Here is a 25,253-nt window from a genome sequence, read left to right as displayed (position 1 = left end):
ACAGCTGTAAAGGTTTTGCGACTGCATCTTGCACAGTAATTGGGCAGGGGTCGTAACGTGCAGGGGGCCATGGTCCTACTTGTGGCCCTCCTACTCTAGTCACACCCATTTTTGAATGTCGTCTTCATTTTGATGTCAACAACAGCTGTAAAGTTTCCCGACTGGTACAACCGGTATTGTAGGACTTTATGGCTTAATGCGAAAAACAAAACATACCGAAAAATAAAAAACAAATAAATACTAATGAGGTCGGGAACTTCCCTCTCCCTGCACTGGTCGCCTGCTTCATTGCTGTCCGCCATGTTTGTTTTATTAGATCAGACGTGAATCCTGCCTCTCCTGTCTAAACCTTCTCCTATGACCAAATCGATCGCCCTGTTTTTATATTGCCTGCCACGTGACATGAGATAATCCCAGAGAACCCAGACATCTTTGACCTGTGCGTTCTGTTCCTGCAAAATGTTGTGGTGACGAGTCTGAGAGGACGCTTTGTCTGAGAGGACGCTTTGTCTGAAGACGTGACCCAGCTGAGTCTTTGCCCTTGTGACCTTACCCACAAGTTGGATGCCTCCTCAAGAGTAAGATCAATACTGAACTCGGGGTCACTCCCCCTGACTCTCAGCTCCGTGCATGAGACGGCAGGAGTTGGACTGATTTTTGTCCGCGGAGAAAAATACTTTGTCAAATAAACCTCGGAGAAAAAGTGGATCCTGTGTGTTGATCTTGACTAAGCAGCTTCATTTCCACGACACTAATCAACATAGCGGAGTATTTAGCAAAAGATATTTCCCTCAGGAGCTGTAAAGACCAAAGACAGACATAGTGAATATTGGATGTATATGCTTTCAAAAGCACACGGCTGTGAGTCCCAAATTATTTACCTGAACATGGCACTGTGTCTTTCCCGCCCTTTCCGACACACACTCCTGTCACAAAGATCTGGCTTCTGTTTGTGCTAGGGCCTAGCCAGGTATAGGTCTCATTAAAAACAGGAGCAGACAAATGAAGCGCACTCTCCCGCTCCCTGACACTGGGTTGAAATCATAATTAGCGCTCAGCTCACTGAGGGTGAAGCAAGAGTCTTCTCCCCAGCAGCCCATCGATCCCCCTGGATCTGATAGCACAGCCACGACGGGGGTAGGTAGGGGGATACAGGATGAGGAAGGACAGATGTGTTTATCTGAAAACGACTCTGCTTCGTGAGATGAAGCTTCGGATGTGATACAGAAAGAGGGGGGAAGCCTCCCATGATAGTGCCACTGCATCGTCGGTGAAAGCCGCAGCTCAGGGACAGCTTATGGTTACACGATAGCATCTAGTGAGGCATGCAGGAGCGTGGACAGGTGCCCGGTGCGTTACTGTCAGGCAGAAGGACAGCCACTGGCTGCTCCTCACAAGGGCATGACAGACGAAGTCATCCTGCCTGGTCCGGGGGTGAGAGCGAGGCTGCGGGGATCTATTTGTCTTGCCTGTCTGGTTTCTTGGCAGAGATACGGCAACGTGAGCTCTGCTGCTTCTTTGAGGAAATAAATGATCCAGCCTGAAGAGAATGAAGGATACCGTGCAGTTAACTCAGCCCACTTTCCATTTGCTTATGTGTGTGTTTCCGTTTGTAGGTTTGTCTGTCTGTTTGTCACCTGCCCAATTTTCATGAAACTTGGTGTGAAGGTGCAGCATGGGCCAAGAAAGGACCTGTTCAAGTTTGGAGCGGATTTGAATCAAAGGGCCGATACAGGAATTATTTATTTTGTTAACATTGCAAGGTCGGGCATTTATGCTGCATTCATGTGGTGTCGGAATAATTGGATTAATGAGTTCCTGACCGGGGAAATTCCCACCGCATTAAAATTGCGCGCAAGACAGGGCTTGACATTAACACCTGCTCATCCACCAGAATTTGGCAGTGGCACACGGGTGTAACAGATGTCACTGGATCCCGTGCACCAGACCAGCGAGCCGCGGCGCAAATTGTCCTGCATCCAAACCGCAAGATCCTATAAAATATCTCCCAGAGCTTCATTCAGCACCCGAATGCTACGTATCAGGTTAAGCGAAGGTTCAGCCAGAAACGTCTGTGTTCAAAGAGGATTTTGACAATAAGAGAGCCGTGCAGGAGGACAACAGGCTGTTTAGAAAACATTCTTGTCACCAGTGGTGCGTTCCAGCTGCTGGCGCCCCGTGAGTGACACGCGAGCGCTCACTCCACTTTCAATTAATCTTCTGCACCACTTATGCAATAGGAGAGGACTCTTTTTATGTCTTTGTCTTAATCGGTTGCACGTATTCATACAAAAGGAGCTTTACACAACCTTATTAGAGCTGAATATGTGCGTCTGGTAGTCACCAGGGCATGAAATTGGCACCCGCCCACACGCCAAACGTAGGTAACTTTTGTGATTGGCGGGAGAAACTGTCAATCTACCTGCCATGTTGACGTGTAGCTAATAAGACAACACAACACTTGCAGGTAGCCTATTGTTGCTAAGCAAGCCCCGCCGTTTTCTTGGACTTTCAAATTAAAAAACGAGAAGAAGAAGAAGAAAAATAAAAAATGTGGCGGCATATTGCTGGCGTGAGGATGCCGCTGGCTGCAACAGAACAAAAAGAGGATGAGGAGGGCATTAAAAAAATAGGTCTAGGTCTAGTCATCAATGAGATTAAGTTGGTTAATAACTCAACAGCACTTTGGGTACCGCGGTACCTTTCTAACACTAGCTAGTAGGGCCTGTTTGCATATATATATATTCAATTCAATTCATTCATTCATTCATCTTCAACCGCTTATCCCGGGGTCGGGGTCGTGCTGGAGCCGATCCCAGCTGTCATCGGAGTGAGGCGGGGTCCACCCTGGACAGGACGCCAGTCTATCACAGGACACATAGAGACGAACAGAGACAGACAACCATTCACACCTACGGGTGATTTAGAGTCATCAATGAACCGAACACCTGCACGTCTTTGGACTGTGGGAGGAAACCGGAGAACACGGAGAAAACTCATGCAGACACGGGGACAACATGCAAACTCCACACAGAAAGGGCCCCAGCCGGGGCGCGAACCCGGAACCTTCTCGCTGTGAGGCGACTGTGCTAACCACTACACAATTAAATTTTATTTATAGTGCCAAATCATAACAAAAGTTATCTCAGGACACTTTACAAACTAGGTATAGACCACACTTTATGACTTATTTATGATTTGCAAGTGTATATATATATATATATATATATAAAGGTTAGTTCAAATGAACAGGAACAAAGCATATTCCTCCTTTCAAAGAACATTACTTCTTGTTTATTGCATTACCCATTGCACATAACATGCTCACTACAGTGGAGATGTCTCAAAGACAAAGCAAATCAAGAGCAATTGAAAATCTGATATTCTTCCCAACTTCCCACTAAATTACCATAATAAACTTTTTTTGTCCTGTGAACGCTGGCAGCGTCTGCTTTGTACTGTTCAAACAGTTTGTTCCCGTGCTAAAAATAGGACAGATCTCTTTTGTCGTGTAATAAGGGAGAATGATATAGATATGGATTGATGCTTTTCCACAGTTGCAATTCACGGAGCACAGGAACAAGACAATCAACCAGAGATCAACATCAATTTCCCGTGAGGTCACAGCCAATAGCTTCCACAGGGACGCCATTCGCAGCAGGCTGGGGCTTTGATTCACCTCTGATATCATATCCAAGCTTCTCTTTCTTTTTTTTAAAGCTGCAATCAATTGCACTTACAGCATGGTGCCCAAACACATTATTTGTTATGTCACCCTAAAGTGCCTTTTACGCACTGAGGTAGCATCTATTCTTTGCAGCAGAGAGCTACTTGGGTTTCTGTGGAGCAAACACTTCCAGCTCCAAACGGGATGGAAATGTTCCACTTCACCAGCTTTTATAGAGGACAGTGCAGAAATAGAGCCATTGTGCAAATTGGGCTTTATGTTTGCACTTTGAAATTTGAAGCCTTACCTATTTGCTAATTGTTTTAATTGTGGTAATTCTTCCTTACCACATGGGGCCGGCTGCATGTGCAATTACCTTGGGTGTCTCATCTCATCTCATCTCATCTTCAGCCTCTTATCCGGGGTCGGGTCTCGGGGGCAGCAGCTTTAGCAGGGGACCCCAAACTTCCCTTTCCCGGGCCACATTAACCAGCTCTAACTGGGGGATCCTGAGGTGTTCCCAGGCCAGTGTGGAGATCTAATCTCTCCACCTGGTCCTGGGTCTTCCCCGAGGCCTCCTCCCAGCTGGACGTGCCTTGAACACCTCCCTAGGGAGGCGCCCAGGGTTCATCCTTACCAGATGATCCTGAACCACCTCAACTGGCTCCTTTCAACTTAAGGAGCAGCGGCTCTACTCCGAGTTCCTCACGGATGCTGAACTTCTGCCCCTCTCTCTAAGGGAGACTCCAGCCCCCCTCCTGAGGAAACACATTTCGGCCGCTTGTACCCGCGACCTCGTTCTTTGGGTCATGACCCAGCTTTCACGACCACAGGTGAGGGTAGGAACCAAGATTGACTGGTCACCATTTAAATTTTAAACTGAAATGAGCTTTCAATTCCAATCATTGAAATCCATACCAATGATTCTACTTGTATTTTCTCTCCACTGCATTAAAGGGGGATTTCAATGTTTCTTAACTTGGACCCTATTTCCCCATGTATTTCTGTGTTACTGACTACTAGCAACAAGGTTTTTTGACATTAGCCTGACTGCTGTGAATGGGGCTGCAATGTAATCAAACAGGTCACCTGCACACCGTCGATGCACATCCTATAAAAGTGTTTGTTTTTGCCACTGAATGCATTGTGGAAAGATGGAGAAGGTTCCTTCATCCTGCCATGCCTTGGTGTGTAGCTACCGATGCAGGTCAACACAGTAACTGTAGCTAATAGCTAATTTATTATCATAATCATTTATAATCATAACCTGAGTTTGGGGCAAAAACCAGAACTTTAAGTGGACGTACACTGACGTTGTTGCCCGTTCGATTACATTGCAGCAAAAAAAGTTGTTGCCATTAGTCACTTAGACAGATATTCATGGGGTTGTAAAATACTGAAATCCAGCTTTTAGGATGTCGTAATGCTCCTATTTTATCTTGGGTGAGCTGCGACCGAGGATCATAAAGGTTTCCACCCCTTTTAGCGTCACATTATGTCAGATAATACAGTTTTACAGTCTACATCACACCCTACGATTGGAAACGGGACTACTTCTCTTGCATAATGTGAGGTTTGTTTCACTATTGCCAAAACAACACAATCATTACTCTATAACCTTGTTAAAAGACAACTATATGGTGCCTATAGCAGACAGTGTGTAACGGGTGTGGTCTCTAAAACAAGTTTTGACGAATTTGTTCCATAACTGCGTCATTTGAAAGTTTGATTCAAGTGTGTGTGTGTGGAAAGCTGATGTAATTAATGTAGGAGTTTAATTCTGACTCTGCTAGCAGGTCCCCTGTCACCTCCTTCCACTGTACTGTACCAAATGTTATCCCTTAGCGCTGCATGCATCTTTAAAAACTGCCAGAACAAGCAGGGAACTGTTGAGGTAAATTTGAGCTCTGTGTACGTGCTAAACACAGCTTGCATGAGTGAGAGAAGCTCAACTTAGATATCTAAGAATAATAGCTTTTTTGTATTGAAATATTGCTGCTTGGCAACTGATTGTCATGAAGTCAGACTCACAACGGCAGTGTGGCTCTAGGGACGGCAATGTTGGTCAATCCACAACACCACCATTCAACCACATCACAGTTAATGGATGGATTGCCATGAAATTTGGTACACACATTAATATGAATGCATATGACCGGGGCGGCTGTGGCTTGGTAGTAGAGTGGGTTGTCCTCTTTTCGAGAGATTGGTGGTTCGATCCCCATCTCCCCCCGGTCCACATGTCGAAGTGTCCTTGGGCAAGACACTGAACCCCGAATTGCTCCTCGTGCTGCGCATGGGTGTGTGAATGTGGTGTGAATGGTCAGATTAGATGGTCTGTAGATGTCCACTGCATCAGTGTGAATGTCTGTGTGAACGGGTGAATGTGACACTGTGAAGCGCCTTGAGTAGTCAGATGACTAGAAAGGCGCTTTATAAGTACAAGTCCATTTACCATTACCATATTTTTCTACAGTACCGTTCAAATGTTTGGGGTCACTTAGAAATGTCCTTATCTTTGTCTGTTATTTTCAATGAGGGTAACATTGAATTAATCAGACATATCTAGACATTGTTAATGTGGTAAATGACTATTCTAGATGGAAATGAGTGATTTTTAAGTGTGCGGAGGTGCATTTCCAGCTACCGTCACTCCAGTGTTCTAATACATTGTGTACAGCTAATAGTGTTAAAAGGCTAATTGATGATTAGAAAACCATTGTGCAATCATGTTAGCACAGCTGAAAACTGTTGTGCTAATAGGAGAAGCTTCAAACTGGCCCTCCTTTAAGCTAGTTGATTAAATGGAGCATCACTATTTGTGGGTTTGATTATAGTCTATACAGCAAGAAATATATATATCTATATGAGCGCTAGAGAACTTACTTCTGAAACTCAACAATCTATTCTTGTCCTGAGAAATAAAGGCTGAAAAATTGCCAAGAAACTTAAGATTTCCTATAACAGTGTGTGCTACTCCCTTCAGAGAACAGCACAAATGGGCTCTAACCTTAATAGAAAGAGAAGTGTGAGACCCTGGTGCACAGCTGAGCAAGAGGACAAGTACATTAGAGTCTCTAGTTTAAGAAATAGAGTCCTCACAGATCATCAACGGGCAGCTTCATTAAATGGTACCTGCAAAACACGTCTCAACGTCCACAGTGAACTCCGGGACACTGGCCTTCAAGGCAGAGTGGCAAAGACAAAGCCATATCTGAGACTGGCCAACAAAAGGAAAAGATTAACCCTCCTGTTGTCTTCGGGTCAACTAACTTGAAATTTTATGACTTTTCCTAGATTGGCACCAACAGTAGAAAAAGTGAAATGTTGCTTTTATTCACATTTCCATGTGAGCTGAACAAAAAAAGGTACAAAGGTCGTCTTGGGGTCAAAATGACCCGTGAGGCACAAAGAGTTGAACTCAAGGTCACAGAGTTATTTACAAACCACTGAATGTTACAATGTTTGAGTTGTTTTAATCAGTAGCAGACGTAACAAGACAGATCATGGGGTCTTCTCGTGGACGGCTGTGCCTTTGATCAGTCTCAGATCAATGAGTAGCAGACGTGAACGAGACAGTAGCAGACGTAAACAACACACAGGTGTTATCGCAGACTGCAGAGATTATAAAGGTGCTGCAGACGACAGGGCCCCGAATTCTGTCTGTGCTGAAGCCGTGAGTGAGCGTTATAACGCTGAAGAGGCTCTCGTCTAGAGCGAGACAACTGTGATTCAGAAGAGGAAGTGGAGGATGTATCAGAAGAAGAGGATGGGCAGGAATACAACCCAGAGTATGAGGAATCATCTTCAGAAGAAGAAGAAAACCCTGAAGCTCAAAGAGAGACTTGGCAAGATAACATGGTCCTCAGCAGCACATGACCAACACGGCAGGCATGCAGAACAAAACGTCATAAACATGACCCCAGGACCCACAAGGTATGCCGTTTCTCATGCCCATGACATTGTCTCTACATTCTACCTGTTTATCAGCAATAGAAAAAAGCAAGCCAGCAAAATATGAGATCAAGTCATGGGTGACTTGCGATGCCAAATCAAGCTGTGCTTGGAAAATGCAGGTCTATACCGGGAAGCCGACCAGTGGACGCCCAGAGAAGAACCAGGGGATGCGAGGGTTTACTTAAGGCGGGTCATTTTGACCCGGAGGACACATGCTTCTTGCTGCCTATACGTCATCACGCCGTAACACGTCACACGCATTGATGACGTCATCGCGATGCGTCGCTTTGTTTACAAATCTTTCCGTAGACCTCTGAGTTTTTGTGCGTCTTGTCGACTGTTTTTGAATCTTTTCATCGACCAAATCTGCAGTAAACACTCCACCTCCGCATCACACCAACATGAACCTTTCGCCGCCATTGTTGTTGTTGTTAAATGTCCGCGCATGGTCCCTCCTTCTTTTTTCTATGTCCCAACAGGCGCACATAAATGACGTGAGAACTGCCGTAGGCCTCGTGCTCGTACACATGCGCACGCTCGTGCTCGTACATTTGCAAACGCGCTCTACAAAAGCCCACCTCTCTCAGACGGGCCGACCCCTCTCTCCAGTTATGCGCGGAGCGGTTGCACTCACACTGGTCAAACGCACTAGGCTCTACCCGAAAAACCTGTTTTGGCCCGGTGCGGAAGGACAGTGTGAGTGCGCCCAGAAATGCAAGTGAAGAGTAAAACAGCCGACAACACTGTGCAGGTACACAAGTGAGGAGACAAATGGACACGTATGAAGCTGAATAATGAGAGATTCCTCCAACTGACGGGAGCCTGTTTGTTAATGGTACTGTTACATATGCAAAGCTGTCAAGGCACGCTGATTGGAAAATGACCACTGAAGGTAACAAAGATTGAAACCGGCACATTGTGGGACGTGTTTGCATGAGAGAGAGAAGCTAAGCACATGCTTGACATAATCGGGGCTGAGGAAAAATCCATACCGCATTAGCTCCACATCAGAGAGCTAATCAGAGCTTGGTGCGCTCTCACATTCCCCCTCCCCGGGGCCGAGGTGGGTGCTGTGGAGTCCGAGGGACAAATACCCCCGGAAATCCCACTAGCAGCTGGAAACGTGCCTAGTTTCTAGGTGAAGATCCAAAAAACTGAACCTGCTCACATAAACAAACTCTACAGTGGTATAAATAATATGCGGGGGAGGTTGTAGTGTAGTAGAAAGTGGATGAGTGTTCACTCGTACCATCTTAACAGCTGCCAGCGAGGTGCTCTTAAGGAAAGAGCTTAACCCCACAGTGCCACTGTAGGTGTCCAGTAGTAACAGTAGTATCTGTAGTATGAATGTATGACAGCGAGGCAGGACAACATTAGAAAACAATGATGAATGTAAAGAAAATTACCCTCCCTTGATAAAAAGAACAATCAGTGTTTAATTGCTAGAGCCTGTGTGTTCTTGTTCTGGAAAAGATCAACTTTCTGTGATGCTACAAAAGTAATTAACGTATTTTTCGGGTTAAAAGTCGCTCCCGAGTATAAATCGCACCGGCCGAAAATGCAGAATTAAGAAGGAAAAACACAGATATAAGTCGCACTAGAACACCAAGAAACGACATTTCATCTTGAAGGCAGTTTAAACTAAAACTAGAACAGAGAACAACAGGCTGAATAAGTGTTTACGTTATATGACGCATCAACAACGAGCTGAGAACGAGCCTGGTGTGTTAACGTAACATGTTACGGTCAGAGTCATTCACAGAACTATAACATATAGAACCTGCTCTACGTTTACCAAACACTCTGTCACTAATCACACAGAACTATAACATATAGAACATGCTCTACGTTTACCAAACACTCTGTCACTAATCACACAGAACTATAACATATAGAACCTGCTCTACGTTTACCAAACACTCTGTCACTGCTAATCACACAGAACTATAACATATAGAACATGCTCTACATTTACCAAACACTCTGTCACTAATCACACAGAACTATAACATATAGAACATGCTCTACGTTTACCAAACACTCTGTCACTAATCACACAGAACTATAACATATAGAACATGCTCTACGTTTACCAAACACTCTGTCAATAATCACACAGAACTATAACATATAGAACATGCTCTACGTTGACCAAACACTCTGCTAATCACTAAATCCACTGAACTCTTCTTCCTCTGTGTCGCTTCTGAACAACTCCACCAACTCAACGGTACGGAAGTAGCAGCTAGCATCTTTTTTTACACAACGCACTTCTGCCATGACCCGCCCCCGCCCAATTTTGATTGGTTAACGTGTGTGTGTGATGATTGCTGATAGACGCCTAGTCTCTTACGTGACTGAGATAAATAACAGCCCGGGCTGTTATTTGATATTTTACGGTAATGTGTTAATAAATTCACACATAAGTCGCTCCAGAGTATAAGTCGGCCAAACTATGAAAAAAACTGCGACTTTTCATTCATTCATTCATCTTCAACCGCTTATCCCGGGGTCGGGGTCGCGGGGGGGCTGGAGCAGATCCCAGCTGACATCGGGCGTGAGGCGGGGTACACCCTGGACAGGACGCCAGTCTATCACAGGACACATAGAGACGAACAGAGACAGACAACCATTCACACCTATGGGTGATATAGAGTCATCAATGAACCGAACACCTGCACGTCTTTGGACTGTGGGAGGAAACCGGAGAACCCGGAGAAAACCCACGCAGACACGGGGACAACATGCAAACTCCACACAGAAGGGCCCCAGCCGGGATTCAAACCAGGAACCCTCTTGCTGTGAGGCGACAGCGCTGCGACTTATAATCCGAAAAATACGGTAATAGGTGTTAAACAGTCAGTTAGCTGGAAAACACAATGCTCCCATTTCTCAACTAACGTTTATAATTATTCACTTTTAAATTCTTAACATTGGGCACAAGTGTAATTTATTTTAAGCCCTACTGGCAGAGTTAGATGTCAACCTTTTCTGCATAAAGGATGTCCGCAGCATTCCCTTCCCGGTGTGTTTACTGAGCCTTATCTGCCAAAACAACTTCCCATTCATTATATCCCACAATTAAAAAAAGATCTTTATGGTACCACTGCACACTGTTGTGCATGTCTGCCATGTAAAGCTAAACCAATGCAATGTGGCTGCACAGCACTTTAGTAATTTAAGTATCTGTCCATATGTCAACAATGCAGAGATGCTGGCACAGGGCGGCGTGCCTTCATTACAGTGCTGTCAATCAGAGTCTGTCAATGTGAAACTAAAATGCTGATAGGCTGCAAATGAGCAAACACGCCCTTGTAACTGCAACACGATAATTGGCGTGATGATATACGTAATGATTTCTGCCTTTATGATAGATAAAGGTAGACAGGTAAGGGGGAGAGAGAGGGGATGACATGAAGCAAAGTGCCACCGTGGGTTGTTTTTTAACCCTGCGCCGCTGCAGTAAAGACTTTTCTTCATTATTCAGAAAATTAATTAATGCTAGGACAGAGATAATGTTACAATGCACAGATGTGATTAAAGATGTGCAAGGACAATGTTGATTACATTCACCTTCTCTCATCATCCTAATGTCAGTACGACATACAATACAGGAGACCATCAAAACAGCATTCAGTGTCTTCACACTCAAGTGAAAGATAAGATGCTTGATTTCCAAGACTCCTTTCTTGTTGTATATAAAACTGTCCAATGTCCAAACCTAGATGTGAAGTACTTCCATTTAACCTTGAACAGCTGTCAGGCTCCAAGTGGTCAGCCAGTCTGCGTCCTGTGAGGAGCTACTGGCAGTTGAGGGGCGAGGGGAATGTCGGTGGGGACGACAACACAAGAGGTGACTGTTCAAAACAACAATCGCTGCTCCTAAAGAGGTTAGCTTAGGGCGCACTCACACTGTCCATTCGTACCGTGTCCAAGCACGCTTCACGGCTAAAGTCTAGTTGGTTTGACCAGTGTGAGAACAACTGTACTGCACCCAGGCACGGCTCGCTTGCCGGCTGCGGCCCGGTTGAGAGAGGTGGGCTTTTGTACGGGCACAAGCGGGCACACGTGTATGTAAACAGGCTCGAGCATTGATGGCGGTCTTCATGTCTGTTTACGTGTGTCTGTTCTCCTCGACGGACATTTAAAAAGATGCTGTCAAACGTTTTGCGGTGGTCTGATGCAGAGGTGGAGTGTTTTCTTTCAAGTTTGATCGGATGAAAGCTCTGAAGGGTGATGACTTCTAAGCAAGAAGCATTCGAGCTGCAAGCGAGGGAGGGGGGACAATCACCCTAAAGCATGGGGCACTGTACGAATAGACAGTGTGAGTGTGCCCTTAGATGCTACAATAGCATTGGTTTCATCAGAACTGGAGAGTTTTTCTTCAGTGAGAGACGAGAAAGATGGTTTTGCTCTTTGCTGAATGGACTTCGGAGTTTGACAGACAGATGCAATCACCTGCCAGGTATGTTTTGAAAGTGCCTACTCTTTCCCAATGACTTTGCAGTTATACCTTTCTCAGATGGTTGTGTGAAACAAACCATCGGAGAAGTCAGGTTAGCACTTTCTGTGAGAACTTCAATACAATAACTGTGGTTTGCACTTTTAAAGCTTTCAAAATCAACAACATAAAAGCAATAAGACGTGATCATCCTCAGTTTTCTACCACAACAGCTGCCATAACACAACAAAGGAGGATCAGGAAACCATGAGGCTGCTATCTGTTAGATCAAAGTAACAGTACTGGACAGTGGTAGGAAAACCTAACTCCAAACATGAGCTTCCTGTCTTGTCTGCTGCCCGACCATGTCAAGTCAATCAGTTTAGCATAACGACACAGTTTCATACTCCAAAATAGGCCAATAACATCACAGGTCAATGCAGTAAGTGAGGGTTCAGCACGCCCTGATGCGCAATACTGATTATATGAAGTCGAACAGTGGATTTGTGAATGTCTAAGGGCGCACTCACACTGTCCTTCCGCACTGGGCCAAAACCGTTTTTTCAGCTAAAGTCTAGTGCGTTTGACCAGTGTGAGTGCACCCGCTCCGCGCATAGCTGCAGCCAGCTAGCCGTCCACGGCCCGTCTGAGAGAGGTGGGCTTTTGTAGAGCGCGTTTGCACATGCACGAGCGTGCGCACGTGTAAGAGCACGAGCACGAGGCCTACGGCGGTTCTGAGGTCATTTTCCTGTGCGCCTGTTGGGACGTAGAAAAAAGAAGGAGGGACCATGCGCGGACATTTCAAACAATGGCGGTGAAAGGTTCACGTTGGTGTGATGCGGAGGTGGAGTGTTTACTGCAGATTTGGTCGATGAAAAAATTCAAAAACAGTCGACAAGACGCACAAAAACTCTGAGGTCTACGGAAAGATCTGGAAACAAAGCCACGCATCGCGATGACGTCAATCAATGCATGTGACGTGTTACGGCGTGATGACGTATGGACAGGCAAGAAGCATTTGTGCAAGGCCCAGGCAGTGTGAGTACAAACGGGCCTGGGGCGCTGGGGGAGAGGGAGGGGGGACAAGTACCCTAAAGCCCGGGGCACTGTGCGGAAGGACAGTGTGAGTGCGCCCTAAGGGACTTCTATAGGACATACACGTATTGCGTATAGTTTGTGAGTCCAGCTTTCTATGCTCCTTTCATACTTTAAGGTCTGCACACTTTACATGAACTGAAGTTGAAATTTAAGCTCTTTATTGAGCACCGCTCTGCAAGAGTTGGGTAAATGTTGTAAAGTTGTAACTGGGGTCACCCTGGCAACCTTTGCATTTCATTCCCCATCCCTCAGTCCCCTCGTGTCCTGTTCTCTCTCTCCAGTGTTTTTTTAGATAAAAGCACAGAAATGCCCATAAATAATAAATACAAATAAATAATAAACAGCCATGCGAGCAGCTCTGTGAGGCTGTACATGAGCTAAATGCACACGTCAGCATGCTAGAGTGCTTACAAATCTAATGCTAGCATGTTGATGTTCAGCTGGTGTCATGTTCACCATGATCACCACTTTCTAATTAGCACTAAACACATGAAATGGCAATGCAATTAGCCATTAGCTTTGCAGGTATTTGGTCATAAATCAAAGTATTGGACAAAGAAATTATCACAAAATGGTTCAAGATAGGAGCTGAAGTTACAATTAACATCAATCACCTGTAGAAGATGATTGTGTGAAGCAAATGTCACAGCAAACAACCCGACAACCAAAAAGTAGTGTGCCAATCCATGTGTAGTTGAGATATTTAACAGGAAAAACAAAATCCTTTAGGGATCTTGAGTATTTAAGGGTGAGAAGTTCAGCCATCCGTGAGGAACTCGGAGTAGAGCCGCTGCTCTTTTGCGTTGAAAGGAGCCAGTTGAGGTGGTTCAGGATCATCTGGTAAGGATGAACCCTGGGTGCCTCCCTAGGGAGGTGTTCCAGGCACGTCCAGCTGGGAGGAGGCCTCGGGGAAGACCCAGGACCAGGTGGAAAGATTAGATCTCCACACTGGCCTGGGAACGCCTCAGGATCCCCCAGTTAGAACTGGTTAATGTGGCCCGGGAAAGGGAAGTTTGGGGTCCCCTGCTAAAGCTGCTGCCCCCGCGACCCGACCCCGGATAAGAGGCTGAAGATGAGATGAGATGATGATCTTGAGTATTTGTTGCAAATGTCACAGCAATCTATTTGATAGTTGTGGAGATATTTCATCTCCATTTCAATCACAAATGTCAACCTGCTGTTGGCACTTTAGAAAATGTCCTGTGTTTAAGAAGGTGTCCACAGGATTTATCCTCTGGAGACTTTGCATGTCTGAACAAAATTGTAGAACTGTCCATTCAGTAGTTGATGAGATATTTCAGTCCGGACCAAAGTGTAGGACCAACGGACTGACATCGTCATCCCTAGAGCAATGCTGCTAGCATGGCTAAAAAGGTTTAATCCTTATCCAAGTGTCCACTCCAGCCCACCTGGTCTGTAAAGAGTGGTTTCATCACGGGAATTCACTAACTTTTACCTTTTACCAGGTAAATGTGCTTCAGGTTTCTGATGTTAGGCAACAGTTGAACCATCTTCTCTACTCTGCTGCTTTGTTTTGAAAAGCTTTAGTGCAACTTTTCCACGTTCTGGGCTGGAAGCTCCAAATCCTTCCAGGTCTTTTTGAGTAAACACACTCTAACCCCCCCCAACAAAAACCCACATGATCCTGCTGTTTTGATGTAAACCAGTGATGATTCACGAGATAATGCTTGTTTGAACGTGGACTGTGGTGCCTTTTCCATGCTTCCATGTGGTGAGATGCTTTGTTACAGACTGGAGGGGGAACAATAGTTAAAACGCAGGGTCCTGGGCTGAATGGTAAGCACATAGTCCCTGTGCCTAAATCATCCGGGGGCAGCTAAGTAAAATTGCTAAGCCTGAGTCCTGAGTTTCTTGAAGCTTACCTGACCTTTGTCACAACAGCTTTTGTCTGACTTTCTATAATTAGAGGGCTCACTGAGGCTGCCAGCGCAAAGCCACTGGTCTATTCGGAGTCACAAAACCCTGTCTGTGTGGGTAAAAGGCTCCAGGAATTACCAGGGAGGTAGCAAAGGTGCAGCCAAGTTGTATAACAGGCATCAGCATGAGGCAGTTAGAGTACTGTGATGAGCAGAGATGGTCCTTATCATAGTGCACAGTATATCTGTCTATCTATCTATCTATCTGTCTATCTGTCTATCTGTCTGTCTGTCTGTCTGTCTGTCTGTCTGTCTGTCTGTCTGTCTGTCTGTCTGTCTGTCTGTCCGTCCATCTGTCCGTCTGTCCATCTATCTATCTATCTATCTATCTATCTATCTATCTATCTATCTATCTATCTATCTATCTATCTATCTATCTATCTATCTGTCTGTCTGTCTGTCTGTCTGTCTGTCTGTCTGTCTGTCTGTCTATCCATCTATCTATCTATCCATCCATCCATCTATCCATCCATCCATCCATCCATTCAGTTTGATCCAAATAAAATTACAGGTGTGAAACCAACAAAAAGAGGAGGTCCAGATCAAACTGAATCATTCATTCATTCATCTTCAACCGCTTGTCCCTGTCTGGGTCGCGGGGGGCTGGAGCCGATCCCAGCTGACATCGGGCGTGAGGCGGGGTACACCCTGGACAGGACGCCAGTCTATCACAGGACACATAGAGACGAACAGAGACAGACAACCATTCACACCTACGGGTGATTTAGAGTCATCAATGAACCGAACACCTGCACGTCTTTGGACTGTGGGAGGAAACCATGGTCTCGTAATTATAGAAAGCTCTGGCAGGCTGTCGTCATGTTATAAGAGCAAGAAAGCCCCTATGAGGAATAGCTTAATGTGTAAATAGTGAGTGGTTGATCAAGAGAGAGAAAGTGATGGTCGATGAACTGCTCAGAGCAGACGGCTGTTGGCGATCAGTGCAGAGAAGAAATTAGCAGTTAAGTGGTAGTATACATGGTGAATAGAGTGCATGTTTGTCTCTGAATCTTGGCTTCTCAAGACCTAAGTAGTTATTCTTGCTTCTCACCAACAGGGGAAGCGTCTGCGAACTCATTTCAATGTGAAACAAAGCTAACCGGGTCCAGTAAATACATAAGGTTGTCCTGATACCAAAAAAACTATACACGCTATCTCTTTCAATACCACGGCACAAAGGTGCGGCTGAATGAAGTCCCGATGGAGCCCACACACTTTACCTTTATTCACTCAACTCATGGAGAAGGAAAATGTTTCCAAGCAGGAGCATTATACAGTTATGTTGTTACTCCATCATCTCTGGGTACATCCATACGTCCCAAAACAATCTTGTTTTTCCCTCGTTCTTAAAAAGTTTCCCCACGGTGTCGTCTCGAAGAATATCTGTGTCCAAACAAAACCATTGAAACCGACCTAAAAGGATGTAGTACACGTGCCGGGCCTGTATGTGGCACTGTAACTCTACAGTTACGCCACAGAACTACACCAACAACGGGGACGAAGAGGCGGAGCACGCGCATAAACGCACACACACACACACACGCACACGCACACTTGTGTTAATTACAAGCATAACAAGAAGACAAAACGCTGAAAATTAGCGTCATTAAAAATAGTACCGCAGACAGCTGATTTCATTTGTGACACGCATGACGGGTGCGGATAAGGATGTTGGTTATTTTTAAGCTGGACAAAAACAGGCTCCATATCTGGAGCTGCAGCACAGTAAAAGAGCTTCACGCTGTCTTTATACACTCAGTGCACTTCCTCAGAGTCATCCCAATGTGATTTTCAGTGAGACCCGCTCAGAGAGGTGCTCTATCAGGAGTGAATCTGATACCATGCAGTTCCACTGTCACTTTAATGGATAACCACTGAACATGCAGCTTGCATTAGTAAAGCCATGGCAGCCCTAAGTACCGATGCACATATTACTAATTTATAAAATACATGTCGCATAGATATACATGTAGTCACAACAACAAGTTTGACGCTAGCTTTGCCTTCCCCACTTTTTTCCATCTATCCCTCTGTAAACTGTCAAAGACACACACGTTTCTTTAAGTCAGCTCAGTGTTTTGGTTTTATGGATGCAACTTTGCCGTTCAGCTATAGTCCCACCGCTCTCATCTGCATCAGGCAACTGTTATCAGCCTTAAAGCTTCGATAAACTACCTGCCCAACACAAAACCACAGACAGACAAAGGGAGCGACAAGCTGGTGAACACAGTGGAGCATTTAACTACTAACTAGCTAGTTTCTTCCTCAGGAGTTTCTAGAGACCAGACCAAGGCTGGAAGGAGGGTGAATGTTGGACTAACATCAGTCGGACACAAACACAACTGCAAATGAGTGTTAATATTGCTCTGCGTCTGCTGCACATGCACCTAATACACCTAATACTGTAGGTAACCATTTGCTGATAATAATATGTTAATGTTGAGTTGCGCCGTCCACATGTAGTGTATGTGTGTAAACCCCCATTTACACCAGACCTAGCCTAGAACTGCCAGACTAATTCCCAAAAGCATATTAGTCTGGGACCGGAGCAACGACATGCGACCAATAACCAGTCAGACTCACGAAACAACGTAGCACTGAGCACCAATACATTCAAGTTGAGATGGTGCCTGGTTCATTTTGAAGCAGGAAAAACCAAGACGGACAGGTCACAAACATTCTCAAATTAAGGCTAAACTGTACGACAAAATGTGTTTCTGTAGAAATTAACTACGGAGCAAAGAGGAAAATCAGGCGATGTAGTACAAGATCGCTTAAATCCTTGTATGCAGGAGGGTCGGGGTGGAGGATGGGTACCAAATGCCTTAATGCAGAGGTGTCAAACTGATCCAGTAAAGGGCCCCTGTGTCTGCAGCTTTTCATTCCAACCAAGCAAAAACACACCAGACTTGAGTCGTGCAATCACCCAAAGTGTCTTCACACAGTTGATTTGTTGGATCAGGTGTGTTCTTGCTTGGTTGGAATGAAAACCTGCAGACACAGCGGCCCTTTACTGGATCACTTTGACACCCCTGCCTTAATGTAACCAGTCATGTAACAGTTTTGATGCCTCAATGTAACCATCAACTTTCTTTTTGCCCAAACTTATCTATCACTGTCACGTACCGGCTGCCGTTTCACAGCTTCCGTAATTAACTTCATTCAAGCTTGACCCACTTCAGAGATAAATGGTTGTGATTGATCCGTCAGATCTCAAGCTGCAAAGAAATATGTCTGAATGGGAGAGGGGCGAACATACCTGCCTGAGCAAGTTCACGTATTCGGCTGGTTCCTAGGCAATGATGGGTCAACACCATAGACGTTTGAATAAAAACTAGATGTAGCATACCCGTCGAGGTCTGTTCTCTCAACTTGATCCAATAGTACCTGCCTATTGGAGTAGCCATCTTGTCAGAGTTTGATTCGGCCTCATTTCCTCTTACCATAAAAGGGCATGTATGTGATGTCGGGGGGAGGGGCATACGTCAATCTGGCCGAGCTATACCTCCGAGGAGAACTGGCAAAAGTGAAGGCTAGCGGCTAGCTGTCACTCAAGAGTCCCCGCCCCTAATTATTTATAAACTTAAACCTCCAATAAAATAAAAAGTAGCCTGGTACAAGAAAAATCACCCCTGTTAAAGCTGAAACAGCGTTACTCAATAATCGTGAGCACCCATTTAAATAGATTTGCACACGTCTGAACAACATTTGTTGTTACTCATTTTATCTGCTTTAAAAAAAAATCCTTGAATTTATATAAACTGGAGAAACGTCCGAATGGTTTGCAGCCAGCTCTTCAGAGGTTGTATGTTTTCACCTGTGGTAAACACTGGTGAAGTGCATGTCTCCTGAACAGCGGGGAGCAGGCAGTCTATCTAGGTGAAGGCTTTAGATCTTTTTTTCGCCTTTCATCCGCGGACGGCAGAAAGTATTACAGACCCACAGGAATAGGAGGAAACGACTTACAGGATTTGCGCTGTATTAAAGTTCAAAATGCTTTCACTGCCAGCTCGAGTCTATTTAATGTACGTGAAATGAGAAATGGTGGCGGACTAATGAAAGTGGCTGTGTGTAGGAGCGTCCGTACTTCAGTGGGAATGGATCTATTCATCAGCACAGGCTGCATTCTTCTTTCCATAACTGGTTTTTGAATGTGTACCTCTTTTATTTTCCCTTTATAGGAAGACTTTGACATAATACTATTGTGTTTGGCAGTGTTCTTTTATTTCATTTCCCGTACATTGGGTGCAGACGATGACAGGTCTTATGTATTCTTGTTCTTGTTGATGTAATTACGTCGATTGTTTTGCGCCGCTTTGTTTATTTCATGTTATTATCTTTACCTATGTTTGTGTATTTCATGTTTTTGAGTGTGAGGACGCCGTGAAAAACGAGATGATGCATCTCAAGGGGATAATTCTCCAGTTTAACCCTCCTGATGTCCTCATATCCTCTCCTTCGGGTGAAACCGACCAGCCTTCACTAAAACCTCAAAATAAAGCAGCTTAATCGAGTTTTAAACAAACCAAGTGTATTTTGTCTGAAGAAACAACTTTTCATTCACCACCAATCGCGTGAATGCCTGAGTTCTCCCTCTTCGCGTGGAAGAAAGAGTGCTTTTATTCAAGAGACACGACTCATTTGTAAGACACGGTCAACTGTATTATTTTTGATTGTATAGGTGGAAAGCAATATTTGTATTTTGAGTAGCAGAAATGTGCATAAAGTAGCTTTGAATGCATTTTTATCCCAATAAGTCAGGTATTTTTTTTGCCAGTGAACAGTGTAAGACAAAATACAAAACAAACAAAAATGTGAACCAAACAACATGACTTAGGAAACTATTCAGCACATGTCGGGCAGTATGTGAGTGCACAGCCTTTGCACATTTCTTACACCTGCAGCACCCGGTATGTGTTTTACAGTCCTTGGCAGGCAGAAGTGACACCTCATCCTCTTACTTGCCCCAGCTGGGGCAGTGGCTGGGGGACTGGCTTGGGCGAAGACTACATCTTGTCATGTTTATGTCTGCTACTAAAGCATTCTCACATGTTTGTGGTGTCCTTGACAGTCAGTGTGTGTACATGCAGTTTAAAAACCCGATTATATTTGGGTTAAGGGCATACTCCAGTTTCTCAAAGACCATGTAAACACCGTACCCCGGTTAACAGACCTAGATAACTCCTTCAGTACCCCGATTATTCATGTTAACAGTCTTCCCGGGTTACTATCAGGTGATGTGCTCCCTGGGTTGTAACTCCCCCCCCTCACTTCGCAGCAGTGGCTTTTGACCCGGAAATAGAATAAACCGGGAAGCAACGCCGCTGAGTGACTCTTCAATCAAAACAAAAATGGCCACCCCTAAAGAGGTTAGCGTAGATGCTGTTATAGCATAAACTGCAAGTATTTCTCCATTGAAAAAAGAGCTAAGAATGGCACTGCATGCTTCTCTCAATCAAATAGAGTTAGTAGTTAGTCGTTTTCACTCTTCTCCCAGCTGGTCATGATGTCCAGATGAAGCATTTTCTAGTCCACTAGATGGCGCTCTTTGTTTAACAAAGGGTCGAAAGCACAATGAATTACTATTCAGCCTTTTTCTGTTAACAATGGATGTGGAAAATTAAGAAAATGCTTCATGAAGCTTCAGTCGGACATCACATGCAACTGGCATCAGCAAGAGTTTGATGGACAAATGGTTACTCCAATCACCTGCCAGGTATTTTTTGCCCCTGTCCAAACTGTTCCCAATGACGGCTTCTCAGATGGCTCCACGTTAAGTCAAACCAGCTGATGTGTGAGGTTAACTGCAATCATAAGAGCGTAAATCAAAGTTCAATCTGTTTCCTGGACAGGAATCAACTTAAGTCTTCATCGATGACGGTCTGATGTGAATAAATAGCAGCTTTGCCACCTCACTGCATTTAAAACAAATCTGAAGCCTCAGATTAGTACTAGATGGATTCATTTTTTGCCTTTCTAAGGTTTAACCATTTCTAGACACACACTGAAACCTGATTTGGCTTTTCCTACATGAACCAAACCCTCCTGACAACAGACAGGAGGATGGTTGAGCAGAGATCCGTAGACAATGCGGGGAGCGAACCCTCAGACAACTGACAGGATGCTGTCACCAAAGTAGGCCATGCAGTCAATTCTCAAACTCCCACTGCAAATACGGTATCGACTGCAACCAAAAACCACGTGAGATAAGAGAGAACAGGCAAAAACAACATCCCGTATTAGAAAGCACAAATGCAGCTATTTCACTGGCTCCCACAGAAATTACATCATGCGGATGTTTGTGTGGCTTAAGCTGTACTTCTTATATCACTGTCAATGTCACCTGCAGAGCTAAAGACCAAATCTGACAATGTCTAGAAGAAGAAGAATTACTTTATTTATCCCGCAACGGGGAAATTGAATTTTTTCACTCTTAATATTAATCAGGTTACACACACACAGGCTGAAATACACACACATGCACAAACAGGACCTATATACATGCAATTAATGGAGAGATGTTAGAGCGCGGGGGCTGCCAGTGACCAGCGTCTCGAGCAGTGCCCAGGAGATGAACTGGCACCTCTCCAGCCACCAGTCCACGCTCCATACATGGTCCACACAGGGACTCGAACCAGCTACCCTACGGTTCCCAGCCAAGTCACCTATGGACTGAGCTACTGCTGATACTCACTTACTGCTCTGCCTGTCCCCGTCTTCCCGTGACCGTGCCATGAAAACTGCAGTCAGGGTCAGATATTTCAGAAACAGATGTAAAGAGTAAATATAGTATGATTCTGTGAGCGATTCAGGCGTCTCCGCGCTGAGCCCTCAGGACTTTTCACTCTGCTGATTTTCTTTTTGACAGCTCCTAATATTATATCTCATTCCTATTCCCCAGAGCTGAGACGGCCGTTGTTCTTTCCATCAGTGGGTTTCAAGATGATTTCTCATTTCTCAAAGGTAGACTGATGAAAACAGTGTCGAGTAGTTTTATGAAATGATTGTTTTTACTTTTACTTGAGTGTATTTTGGGAGTACAGTCAGTTCTTTTGGTCACGTTAGGGTTTGGCTGAGTGGCTGAGTAGCTGAGCGGCTGCGTGGTCAATGGCATCGACCACTCAGCCCCGCATTGTCTAGTTCACACCAGCACTGGGGCACAGGTTTACAGTGGTGCTTATTGAATTCATTGCATGTTTAAAAAGTAACTTCTGAATTTTCAACAGTGCAGATTGTTTTTTTGGGGGGGTTACCAAAACGTAAAGTTGCATGCCTTAAAACCAAAACAATGAGCTGAAAGACGCTAAAACATGGGTGTCAAAGTTATCCAGTAAAGGGGCGTGTGGCTGCAGGTTTTCGTTCCAACCAAGCAAGAACACACCTGACTCTACTTACTCAATCACCTGAACTGTCTTCACACAGTTGATTTTGTTGGACCAGGTGTGTTTCTGATTGGTTGGAATGAAAACCTGCAGCCACACGGCCCTTTCCTGGATCAGTTTGACACCCTTGTGCTAAAACATCCCATAAAACTAAAGGGGAAATGCATGCACTGTGCAGTTATACGTGGGTTTGTCACTATAACCAACATAATTATTTTACACATTTATAAACCAAAGTTAAATTCGAAACAAAAATGTGCGCTTTAGTGGGGGGTTGTGCAGAACTAGTCCTTCGCCAGGCCATGGAAAGTAGCTTCCAAATACATTTACCAAGATAACTGTACATCATAAACATCCTAACAGGAGTTAGACTTTCTATAATACTCCTTGGAGTCCTGTATGTTTCTGCTTCCAAGAGAAAAACCTTTATTCCCATAATTCCAGATTCAACTTGCACGATGGCTCATTACACTGCTCACCGCTTTTACCCAAAAGGGTTAAAGAGGGTGAGAGGGGGAGGCAATAAATCCCCGGAGAAAGTGTGGAATGGAGAAGGGGACATGGACCGATAAGGATATTTCATTTATCGATTGTCATCTTATTTTCTAAATCACCACCACTCCCCAGTTCTATGTGTCTAATCGATGTTTCAAATGGGTCCCAAAGATCCGTCTTCCAAGCCTCCGAAACAGCTTCAATCGGATCAAAAGCTTGTAAAATATGTAAATGGCGGCAATTCCCTCACAAAATGTTTACGGCGCATACATCTTCTATATTTAACCCTCCTGTTCTCCTCAGTGTCAATTTGACCCCATTTAATGTTTAAAATCTCTAAATAACGACGTCTTTTTATGTTTTTTTGCTTTATATTTATGACTTTTCCTCATTTTATGGGGACGACTCATAAAAAACCTAAAATTTTCATGATTATATATATTTTTTTATTGTTCTTATCGTACATGTACTTGTCGCATCGGTGTTCCTTTGGGTCAGTTTGATAATCCGGATGATTTAATCATTATTATTATTATTATTTTACAATTCAAATATTATATGAGGTCAAATTCATGCTGCTGTCCTTGATAACGGATGTTACTTTCATTCCAGATGTTACAAATAACACAAAATAGCACTTAAAATAACAGACTTACTTTAAAACACACACACAGAAATCCCTCCATGCAGTTTAACATCAGTGATATTTTTCATTAAGTTAAATAAAAACATAAAGTACCGACTTCACTTGAGTCACAAATTGATTCTGATCATTTCCCAGATGTTTAAATTGGTCAAATTGACCCCTAGATTAAATGGTGTTAGTCAAATTTGAGGGCAACAGGAGGGTTAAGCACTTTAATGCAGCCGTGATGCACAAAACGATCATAGCACGCAACGAAACAACGTCACCGCACCACCGAAGGCGGAATTCACACTGTTGAAAATGCAGCTAGTGTTTAATTTGTGCCCCCATAGGGCTGAAGGATCATGTGGTGGGGAAGAGGTGTGTGTGTGTGTGTGTGTGTGGGGGGGGGGTTATATTGAAATTAAAATCCTGCCTGGGATTATGAGCTGAGTCATGTCAGAACTGTGAACGGATTCAATCTGAGCGCGAGTAGAATCTGCATCTCACGCTCTTTAAATTGGACGCGCCTCATCGGCTAATCGCCTCCCTGTCAGAAAGATTCAGGGCGGTTTCGAGCTCCTTTAATCATCTTTTCAAGAGCCGAAAGGACTGTTTCACCTATCTCTCTCTCTCTCTCTCTCTGTCTCTCTCTCTGTGTCTCTCTCTCTCTCTCTCTGTCTCTCTCTCTCTGTCTCTCTCTCTCTCTCTCTCTCTCTCTCTGTCTCTCTCTCTCTGTGTCTCTCTCTCTGTCTCTGTGTCTCTCTCTATCTCTCTCTCTCTATCTCTCTCTCTCTCTCTCAGCCTTTAAAGGGCAGGCTAACAACCGATCTCTCAGGACTATTTCCATTAATAACCCTTCCTTCAGTCCACTTTTTTCCCGGTGAGACGGTCTCGTAATTAAACCGCGTAAACGCCATTGCATTAGAGCGAGCTAAATAAAGAGGGCCGAGCATCTCAGCGGTGCAGTTTTTGCTTACACGAGAAGCTTCGGGGCCACTTTTCTTTGTGCCAACATGTTGGGAAGCGTTTTAATTACCTTCTTCTTCTTCTTAGCGCGTGACGCGGAGACAGATTCCTGAGGAGGTCACATTCGTCTGTTTCCATTTCAATTGAATGAGAGGGACTTTTTTATGAAGAGGCAGAGAAGCTTTTCTGTTGATTACGTGTTACGTTCTGCACCGATCAAACTAAAGGCACTCCTCAGCCTATTCAATTATCAGAGGCACCACGATGATTCAGTCTCATTTCATTACTGTAGAGTATTTTACCGCCAGCACTAGAAATGGCTAATATTTCCATCCCATTAACTCCAAAGCATATGAAAATGACAGGAGACGATGGAAAGGTGCAGTGTGGACATCACTCTTGCAGACGCAGACAAGAGCATCTATAAACCCTCCGACCGACCCGCTGAAACCATTAGAAGACCTCACCGGGCTAATGATGCATGAGAAGTTATTAAGAAGGGATCATGGAAATTAGTTTCTCCCTTTATCTGACAAACACGTGAAACTCGTGCCGGACTGCAAAGAAACCTGCTAGCACTGCAGTTTTGCCCTTTAGGAGGGGTCAGTCTCCTGTGTTGGTATACATGTATTAAAAAGACGTTTCATAGCACTGAATGATACTGTATCTACCTGTATACCAC

The 25,253-nt window shown here is 44.5% G+C and overlaps 1 protein-coding gene across 1 annotated transcript in view; it reads right to left on the bottom strand.

The window, feature by feature from the left end:
- Nucleotides 1–25,253, bottom strand: part of zmat4a (zinc finger, matrin-type 4a) — a gene marked incomplete at both ends in the record, with an annotated part of 140,319 nt that overhangs the window by 71,040 nt on the left and 44,026 nt on the right.

The sequence above is a fragment of the Echiichthys vipera genome, assembly GCF_963691815.1.
Source record: "Echiichthys vipera genome assembly, chromosome: 4".
NCBI lineage: Eukaryota > Metazoa > Chordata > Actinopteri > Perciformes > Trachinidae > Echiichthys > Echiichthys vipera.
Note: the sequence above shows the minus strand (reverse complement) of the source record. Positions and strands in the feature narration are given on the sequence as shown.